The 9,191-nt window shown below is 39.5% G+C and overlaps 1 long non-coding RNA gene across 1 annotated transcript in view; it reads left to right on the top strand.

Annotated features, from left to right (window-relative positions):
- The first annotated feature begins 1,049 nt into the window (after positions 1–1,049).
- The window catches only part of LOC125481057, a 56,866-nt gene continuing 48,724 nt past the window's right edge, over positions 1,050–9,191 (top strand). Inside the window, exon 1 of the long non-coding RNA XR_007262221.1 lies at positions 1,050–1,161. This is a non-coding gene — a long non-coding RNA (uncharacterized LOC125481057). The remainder of the gene's footprint in view (positions 1,162–9,191) is intronic.

Below are 9,191 nucleotides of genomic sequence, written 5' to 3'. Positions count from 1 at the left end.
AGGTGGTTACGATGAACATACACCAATGCCTCTCTATTGTAGTGCTGGACGTATATTTCAAAATATTTTTAAAAGCCAGTAGCAATACCAGGACTTTTGTTTCCACTGTAGAGTATCTCTTTTGGCATTGATTTAGTTTTCTAGAAAATTATCCTCTGGCTTTGCTGTGTCTGACCTAATCATCTGGTAACAGAGCTGCACCCACTCACAAGTCAAGAACACCAATTGTTACCTTGATGGCATTAGTGAAATCTCATGCAGCTAACACTGGTTTATTGATGAAATAGCCTTCAAATTCTCAAAGTATACCTGGCACTTTCCTGATCACACCAGCTTGCTGTCTTTTAGCAAATATCTATCAGTACAGCACCTAAATTGGTACAATCTACAATAAAACAAAAACACATCCCAGAAATCTCATTATATCTCATTTAGTTTTAGGGGCAGGGAACTCCATTACTGCTTATACTGTTGCTTGGCAGCCCTTGACCTTGCCTAATAGATGCCATTGGTAGGTTTCTCACACTTTTGCAAATTCACTTTTGGCAAGGTTTATTACCAAATAAGCCAATTGTAATTTCCTAAACAAAGCTTTAAGCAATTCCAAATGGTCATCCCAAGTGCTTGTTCACAGCAGAACATCATCAAGGTAAAGTACCCAGTCAGGGACATTAGATACTACTTGGTACATTAGTCTCTGGGAAGTTGCTAGAGTTTTTTTTTTGCATGAATATCATCACTTGAGATTGGAAAAGACCGTCTCCTGAGAGAAAAGCTGTTATATCTTTATCTCTGGTTGTTAAATGAACCAGTATCCCTTTAACAAGCATACTTTGGTGAGAAATATACTGCTGACCCTATCAATACAAAATAAGGAATTGGGTACAAGTCTGCCTTTGCTACTGCATTGATCGTTCTGTAATTTATTCAGAAACTGATTGCATCATTAGGTTTAGGTAGTAATAGTACTTAAGAACTTCAGCTGCTTTGTCTGTGTTCACCTGGGTAGTTTTCCAACATGTAATGAATTCCTGATTTCACCTGAACCTGTTTCTCTGGACTGAAGCAATTTAAAATAAAGTGTTTCATAGGAGAGGAATTTCCTATGTACACACCATGTGTGGTTAAAATTGTGTAACCTGGTTTGTCCCTGCAAATTTGGTGAGTAACCTTGTTTGGTCTTATTGTGTTTCTGCCTTTAAGTAAGAAAGCAATGTGTTCAAAACCTCCTTTTGTCCAGTGTTAGCTATTTGGATAGTAGGTGGTTTGAATTGGGAATTATCTAATCCCCCTTCTGCTTCATCCTCCATTGTCCTTATTACCTGTATGATATGTATATACTTGCTTATCCTCTTCCTGTTGGTGATAATGCTTCAACACATTGATGTGACACAGCAGATTATTCTTTATTTGGCAAGTTGAGGTATCAGTTAAATGATTTATTCTACCAATTCTTTTGACTGTCATTGTGTGGGCTACTGAACGGCCTTTTCCATAGGTCACTTTGTAAAAGTGGTAATGTTACCATTTTATGGCAAGGTGTTTGGGAATCGACATGCTTCTCAGCCCATTGTTTCATATCCATAGATTAAAATGGTAGGTTCATCCTTCAATCCTGTGATTAGTTTCAGAGCTGTCCTTACCTCAGAGCTGTAAACTAATTCAAAAAGAACTCAAATCAGTGTGCTGAACAGGTGAATCCCATGTGCAACCAAAAATAACCTCTGTCCTTTATCCTAAACCATAGAACCCCTACAGTGTGGAAACAGGCCCTTCGGCCCAACAAGTCCACACCGACTCTCAGAGCATCCCACCCAGACCCATCCCCCTATAATCAACACATCCCTGAACACTATGGACAATTTAGCATGGCCAATTCCCCTAACCCGCACATCTTTGGACTGTGGGAGGAAACCCACGCAGACACGGGGAGAATGTGCAAACTCCACACAGTCACCCGAGGATGGAATTGAACCCAGGTCCCTGGCACTGTGAGGCAGCAGTGCTAACCACTGAGCCACCATGCCACCCTGATCATGAGAATATTCATGACATTATGGTGTGCTAAACATTTTAACTCTATTATATCCAGCCCATTCATTACTTCTTGAACAATCCCAGACATGAAATTCAAACCTTGATCCCATTGGAACTTCACCTGTAATCCAAATCAAGTGAAGGCCCAGATTACTTCTCTATCATTATCTTAGTTGTAAGTATTAAGACCATGGCCTGTTGGGAATCAAATGTCACATTCATGCATTTTTTTTGGTTTCAATAGAATTCCCAAACAATCTACCAACACCCTACACTCATTTCTATCCAAAACTGTTTACACTTATTGGTTTCCTGAACTTGGGTCATCCCTTTCTACAGTGTTAATATCTTCATTAACTAATTGAGCCACCGCTCTACTTTTTCTTAGTTTCCTGTCAGTCCCAAATTCTCTATACCCTTGAAGACTCATGTTGCGATCCATGTCATCCCGCAGCCATTTCCCTGTAATGTCTAAAATGAAAGCAGTAGGTGCTGGAGAAACTCAGCAGATCTGGCAGCACCTGTAGAGAGAGAAACAGAATTAACTTTCCAAATTTGGTGACTTCTTCAGAACATTCTGAGGCTCTACAGCAGTTTTTGTTTTTCTATCTGGTTTCTGATATCTGCAGTATTTTATTTTTATTGCTGTAATGTCTACCAGATCATACTTATTCATTTCTATTTTTGCTCTCAGTTCATCTTTTTAGGTATGTGTATGATCGTAAAAATAAGACCCGATTACACAACTCATGTTAACAACTCATTATTTTTCCATGTCAACACTCTTAAAGTGGTGAAACCTGAGGTGATACATCACATGTAAAAAATGTCATTTCCATAATAAAGTAACATACTCTTTAGTATACCACAAGCGTGTCTTGTGCAAGAGCTGCTGGCAATGTTAAGGGTTTATATTCTTCCATACCACTTCCACATTTTGGTATAGCATGTATAATTACACTTTGTGCTGCTTTGTAATTGTTCTGATGAATCATTTAAGCTTAGTCTGGGTGCTGATGTGACCATTTCAAAGCCAAACCAGAAATGGAACAAAACTGGCAGTATAGCATGACCCTGATTAAACATATGTTGTAACTTTTGTACATTATGTTTATGGGTTACAAATAATGCAACAAAATAATTCTGTTAAGAATTTTAAAGGCATTTCGTACTTCAATGACAGTAAATGTTAATTATAGAATTACTTGTATTCTCTATGTTCCCTTTCATTACATAATGATAATGCCACAATCTCTAATTTTGTTGTAACTCCTAATATAATGCACTTAATGGTAATGTTTTCTGCGTTCAGAAGTTATGGCAGGTTTATTTTTTTTGGCATAGCTTTTCTCATAGCCATTGATGTTAGTTGCTAATTGATGAAGGAATTTTTAACAGTTTAGTTACTGTTGTACCATTGGGAGCAACAATTGCAGGAATCCAATCTCTCACCTTTACCAGAGGATTTATGGTTTTTGACCAAAAGGTATTGAGGTGGCAGTTATTTATTATTAGTTTTAGATGCCAACACCCTTTGGTTTTTGAAACCCAAATGCTGTGGGCTTCAATTTTTCCAACTGTGGGTGTTCCATGGAATCAATCTTTCAACGCTATACAGATTGGATGAAGTATTGAACAGTACTAGTTTAATACATTGACATAGAATTTGTGACGTTTCTGAAAACAGCATTTTATTCCTATATATGAATCAAAATGATTGATAAAATGAAGATCAATTAACACATCTAAATATTGGTCCCAGACCTAAGGACCTTTTGTCTTCTACCTCTCTGTCTGGATTTGCTCCATTGCCTCTGTTTTTCTTTTCCTTGTATATACTATTCTTGATCACATTCACTTATTCCTGGATAATCATGACCTTTCTGATTTCCTACTCCATCTACACGCCTACCATACTCCTAGGCTCTCATCAATTCTGGAAGCTTAGCTTGTCACCATTGTGTTCATTATGACAACTTTCTGGCGTTGCCAATAAGCCTTTTGAGCTCCCTCATTTTCTATTTCTGGTACCTCCATCTATTGTGATTTTTCTTTCAATCTCTAAGCTTTATTCCAATATTAAAGAGATTTATTTCATCCATATGTAACTCACCCTCAACACCAAGAATCTGTTTTGAACCTAGTTCCAGAAGATCAATATCCCTTTTTCGGCTGTTCGCTTGTTAACATGGTCAGTCTCTCCTCTTTATAAGCATCCCACTTAAAACGTAGTGTTTTATTAATTAAGAACAAACACTCTATTTTTTTGCAAATTGATAGTCTAACTCTAATGAAGTGCTTGAATGCATTATTTTTATCAAACTATGATTTTATGGATCTTTCCAATTGCTGTTTGAATCCCTCTAAACAATAGTACATTCATGATGCAGCCAAACAAGTCAATGATTTATCTATTCATCCTTCCAATCCACCTGTGGTAGATGGTAAGAGCAGGAGACATCTTTGGTCAACAATTAAAAACAACACACCTAGCAATATAACAGTATACAGCATAAATCCCTCAGGAACAAGCTATGTATAGGGCTAAATACTTCACCAGGTGAACACAGCAGAAGAAGGAGAAGTAGAAGCAATGTGGTGCAAGGTGAAACATTTGTTTGGGGAAGATCAGTGATGGAGAGTTCTGCAAAATGATTGCTGCACAGAAAGAGATAATTCAGTCCTTTTTGTTGGTTGTGGCTGTTTGCTAGAACAGTCAAAAAGGTTAGCACGATTCTTTGAGGTATCAGGAGGCGATCTTTTTTTCCCCTTTTGTGAGCTACCCTGGACCTAGCTAAAAGTCTCAAACTCAGGTTTAGTTTCTATCTCTTTGACTAAGTGTCCATTATTCACCTTAGGAGAGTAAATGGGAAAAATAGCACCTTCAAAAGTATAACAAGGTTAATGAAATAAGTTTCAGTATCAGTTTTCCTGGTTATAAAAAGAAAACTATTGGTCATTGTTTGAGATAGATTGTAGACCATTTGCATCTTTTCAGGCATAGGTCTCTTTACTATCGGCACGTACCAGAAGACATGGTATCTATTGTTCTTTTGTGTTTGTTGATTGCAATATCTGCACATTGGAAGGATTTTAGATTCCAGGAGGATCTATTCTAAGCACCGTCTTTACAACCACTGTTGGAACTTTCCAGAGTTGCAGTTAACTTGCATCATGGAATCGACAATTTTATTGCAGCAAAGTCCATTTTAAAATTAAACAAGGAAATATAATTTTGTTTAAACAATTTAACATCTCTTTTATGTCTTAATAATGTGACATCTATCAACATTTTGGACGCAATGGTTTTGAAAGAGAGATCAGTACTGTCCCTAGAGCAGGTTAGAGAGAAAATGTTAAGCCAAGGCCTTGAATTCTATACTCCATCTCACTGCTGGAATTTTGGAGAGAGAAATCAAGCTCATTATCTCTTGGTTACATAACACAGAGGTAGGAGTTAAGCTTTCGGATATAATTTAGTCATGTCCAACACACAGTTTTATGCTATTGGCATTGACTCCAACTACCTAACTGCCCATCAGATAAAATATCCTGGCTGAGTGTTCAGTTGAGCCTTAATGAAATTGAAGCCGTGCTTGTTCAGTCTTGCCAGTTCACAAAGGCTGAATCTGCTAGTGAACATTCTCAGTATAAATGAATTTCTTATTACATAACTTGTCTATTGTCAAAACCAATTCTTTCACTTCCAAAACATTGGCCGCTTTCCTTAACTCCCACTGATTTACCGACATATTACCACTTTGACATGATTTCTGAAGTGTTGTTCTAGCTGTGAATCACAACTACACTCTTCTCAAGTGCCAGAATATCGAGAAAGCTACAACCTGAATCCACTTATTTTTAAATCCTCACATGTCATCACTTTCTCATTGCCCAATTCCACTGCCTGTTGGACCACAGCAATTCAAATTCCTTGTCCTCATTTTGCAGAGCTCTCCATCACTGATCCACACTGATCTTCCCCAAACAAATGTTTCACCTTGCACCACATGCTTCTTTGAAGAAGGGTCACTGTTTCTTTTCCCATTCTGCTCTGCAATACCATCATTGGAAGCTCTTTTAGCTATTATACCCATGTCATTTGATCCTCTTCCAAAATGAAGCTGTTGTACTCTTTCCCCTTATTCTAAAGGCCCCCCGAAAATAATGAACAATTGGAACATTCCCAGTAGTTAGCTAAACTAACCTCAGAAGAAAATCAGCAGAAACCCTATATAGGTGTGTATCATGGATTTCCAGAATCTTCTGTCATGTTTACTATATGGGTGAATTCCTAAGAAAATACACTGAATATCATTCACCTTTTGACCCACATCTCTTCTCCCAAAATTTCTCTGCTTCTCAATTTGATATTTACCTTTCCTCTTTGATGTTCTGAAGGGTGTTTTTTGTCATTTGCCATATATATAAGTTGGGAGTCTAATGAGTCTAATTAAGAGTCTGACGATGACCATGAAAACCATCACTGACTGTTGGAAAAACTCATTTTGTTCACGAATGTCCTTTTACCTGGTCTGGCCTACATGTGACTCCAGACCCACAGCAATGCCCTCTGGGCAATTAGGGATGGGCAATAAACACTGGCCTAGCTGGCGATTCCCTCATCCTGTGAATTAATTAATAAAAAAACCCTTCATCTCCGGAATCAGCCTAGTGAATCTCTTTTGAATTGCTTCCAATGCCAGTACATCTTGTTTTAAATACGGAGACTAAAACTGCGCACAGCATTCCACGTACAGCATAACCAACACCCTGTATAGTTGTGACAAGTCTTTCTTATTCTTAATCTCCAAACCCCTAGCAAAGAAAGGGAATTTTGTGCTTTTATGCACAAGAACACCCAAATTCCTCTGCTGCATTTTTTTGGAATAAAGTCTACTTGATTTTTCTGGCCAATGAGCATAACACTTCTTCCTACATTAAGCTCCATCTGCCAAGTTTTTGGCCATACACTCAACCTATCTATATCCCCTGGCAGATTCCTGATGTCCTCATCACAACATGCCCTCCCATCTATTTTTGTATCATCAATAAATTTGGCTCATTACACTCTGCTCCCTCATCCAAAGTCATTGTGCTGAATCTTAAGAGCGACAAAGTGATGTGTGCTGTGGCAACATGCGGAGTAGAATTGGGTGGGATGTTTGTCATGATATTGAGATGATCTTGCCATAACGCCCTCACTTTGTTCAAGTGGGTGAGGTGAGATTCTCACCAGGGAGCAGCAAGTTCCCAGTTGATGCTCTTTATTGCTTGTTAACAGCCAAGCCTTGTCATACGATGGGCCGTCGGGGACACTCAACATGGAAATCAGAGCAGGTACCTGGTACATTCAGCTCGCCACTTGCTCCAAACTACCTCCATGTTGTTCACGTCCAAATTGCAGATCAGGGCATGACTCATGGGCATCAGCCACTTGCACTCCTTCACCATGAGCACTGGTACTGGCATCTATATAATGCCCTGGCACTGTACACTTGTGGAGCAGGGCACATTGTCGGTACTGCACCAGGTACAGTGGCTGTACTGGGAGAGGTGCCCAGTCTGTGTTGTGGATCAGGCTAACAACTAGGGCTGCTCCTTTGTTCTTTCAGTGTGCATTTACCTGGTGCCTATTGGCATGCCAACAGCATACATGGCTCACTCTACTGTCCCTTTCACCAGCGATAGGCACAGACACATAACCAGGCAGCTGGCCGTACTGTGTAGCAGTGCTCAATGAAAGGTGTCACTGACTTCTTGTAAGTCAGTGAGCAACATCAGACTATACCACCTGTAACATATGGCAGCAGTGTTCACGCCAAACTCTGCATCTTCAGCGAGAGTGGGACATGTCTTAGATTCTTTGTGCAGTGGTCCAGAGGGTGTCAAGGATAGCTTCCCAAACCAGTCCTGGCATCAATCATGGCCTGGTGTATGGTTGAAACAACTCTGATGAACCTAGTTCTCCCACAGCATGCATTTATCTTTCAAATCTTATTTACCTTGGCCAACTTGTACTTGGTTCAGTAAATGCATATGTTATTACCTTTTTGGTTCTGCTTTCTAATTTAGTACAGGGCTACTCATAATACTTAAGCAGAAACACTTTCCTAGTCCTGACACTGTCTTTAGTATCTAGGCAGACAACAATTAGATCCTTCCCTTCCCACTCCCAAGTTCCTCTCCAAACCTGAAGAGATGTCCTGAACTTTGGAACAAGATGAGCAACACAGTTTTCAGGATTTCTGAAGGTTTCTGAAGAAGGGTCTAGGCCCGAAACGTCAGCTTTCCTGCTCCTCTGATGCTGCTTGGCCTGCTGTGTTCATCCAGCTCTACACCTTGTTATCACAGTCTTCAGGAGTCTTTATCTTTGATGTAGAGAACAGTATCTATTCCCCTATTACGATTTCATTTCTATTCTCTTGTCCTACTTGGATGGCACTCTTTACCATGATGCTATGGTCAGTTCTCTCATCTTCCCTGCAGTCTGTGCCCCTGACCACACCAGGAGCATGAACCTCATACTTACTGGAAAAAGCACTGACTGAGGTACCCACAAAGCTAGATTCTCAATCCCCTCCATCACTGCCTCACTCATAGCCACACCCTCCTGTCCCTGACCATGGGCTAGGTTTGAAGTAATTGATGTGACTGTGCTGTGAAACACAATGTCCAGGTATCTCTCCCTCTTCCTAATGTGTCGCAGTGTTTACAACGTATACTCCAGCTCATCAACTCTGAACTGAGGTTCTTTAAGCAGCCAACCCTTGGTGCTGATCTAGTCACATGGATTGCAATGGCAACCAGCAGCTCCCACATACTTCAGCTGCAAAACATCATTTGCGCAGCTATTTCTATACTGTTTAACTAATTAACTTGGATATTAAATATTTCGAAAGTGTATTTTTTTAGTTGTACTCTACAATTGTAATAACATCTCCTTAATTAAATCTCTTGGCCGATCAAAAGAGACACTGAAGAAATACCTACCAATAACCAACCTGTTTTCCTGTGATGTTATGTTTTGGCTTTGACAGTTAGTACAAGTTGAAGTGGCTCTCTACCACTACTTTTCATTTCCTGCGGCTGTTGCCATTCTCAGGAATCAAAGTGGGAACTAAGTATGAAATTGAATGATCAACCATTATCAT

The sequence above is a fragment of the Rhincodon typus genome, chromosome 1 (assembly GCF_021869965.1).
Source record: "Rhincodon typus isolate 14 chromosome 1, sRhiTyp1.1, whole genome shotgun sequence".
In the NCBI taxonomy this organism is placed as follows: domain Eukaryota; kingdom Metazoa; phylum Chordata; class Chondrichthyes; order Orectolobiformes; family Rhincodontidae; genus Rhincodon; species Rhincodon typus.
The sequence above is the reverse complement of the archived record's forward strand: the minus strand, read 5'-3'. Positions and strand labels throughout refer to the sequence as shown.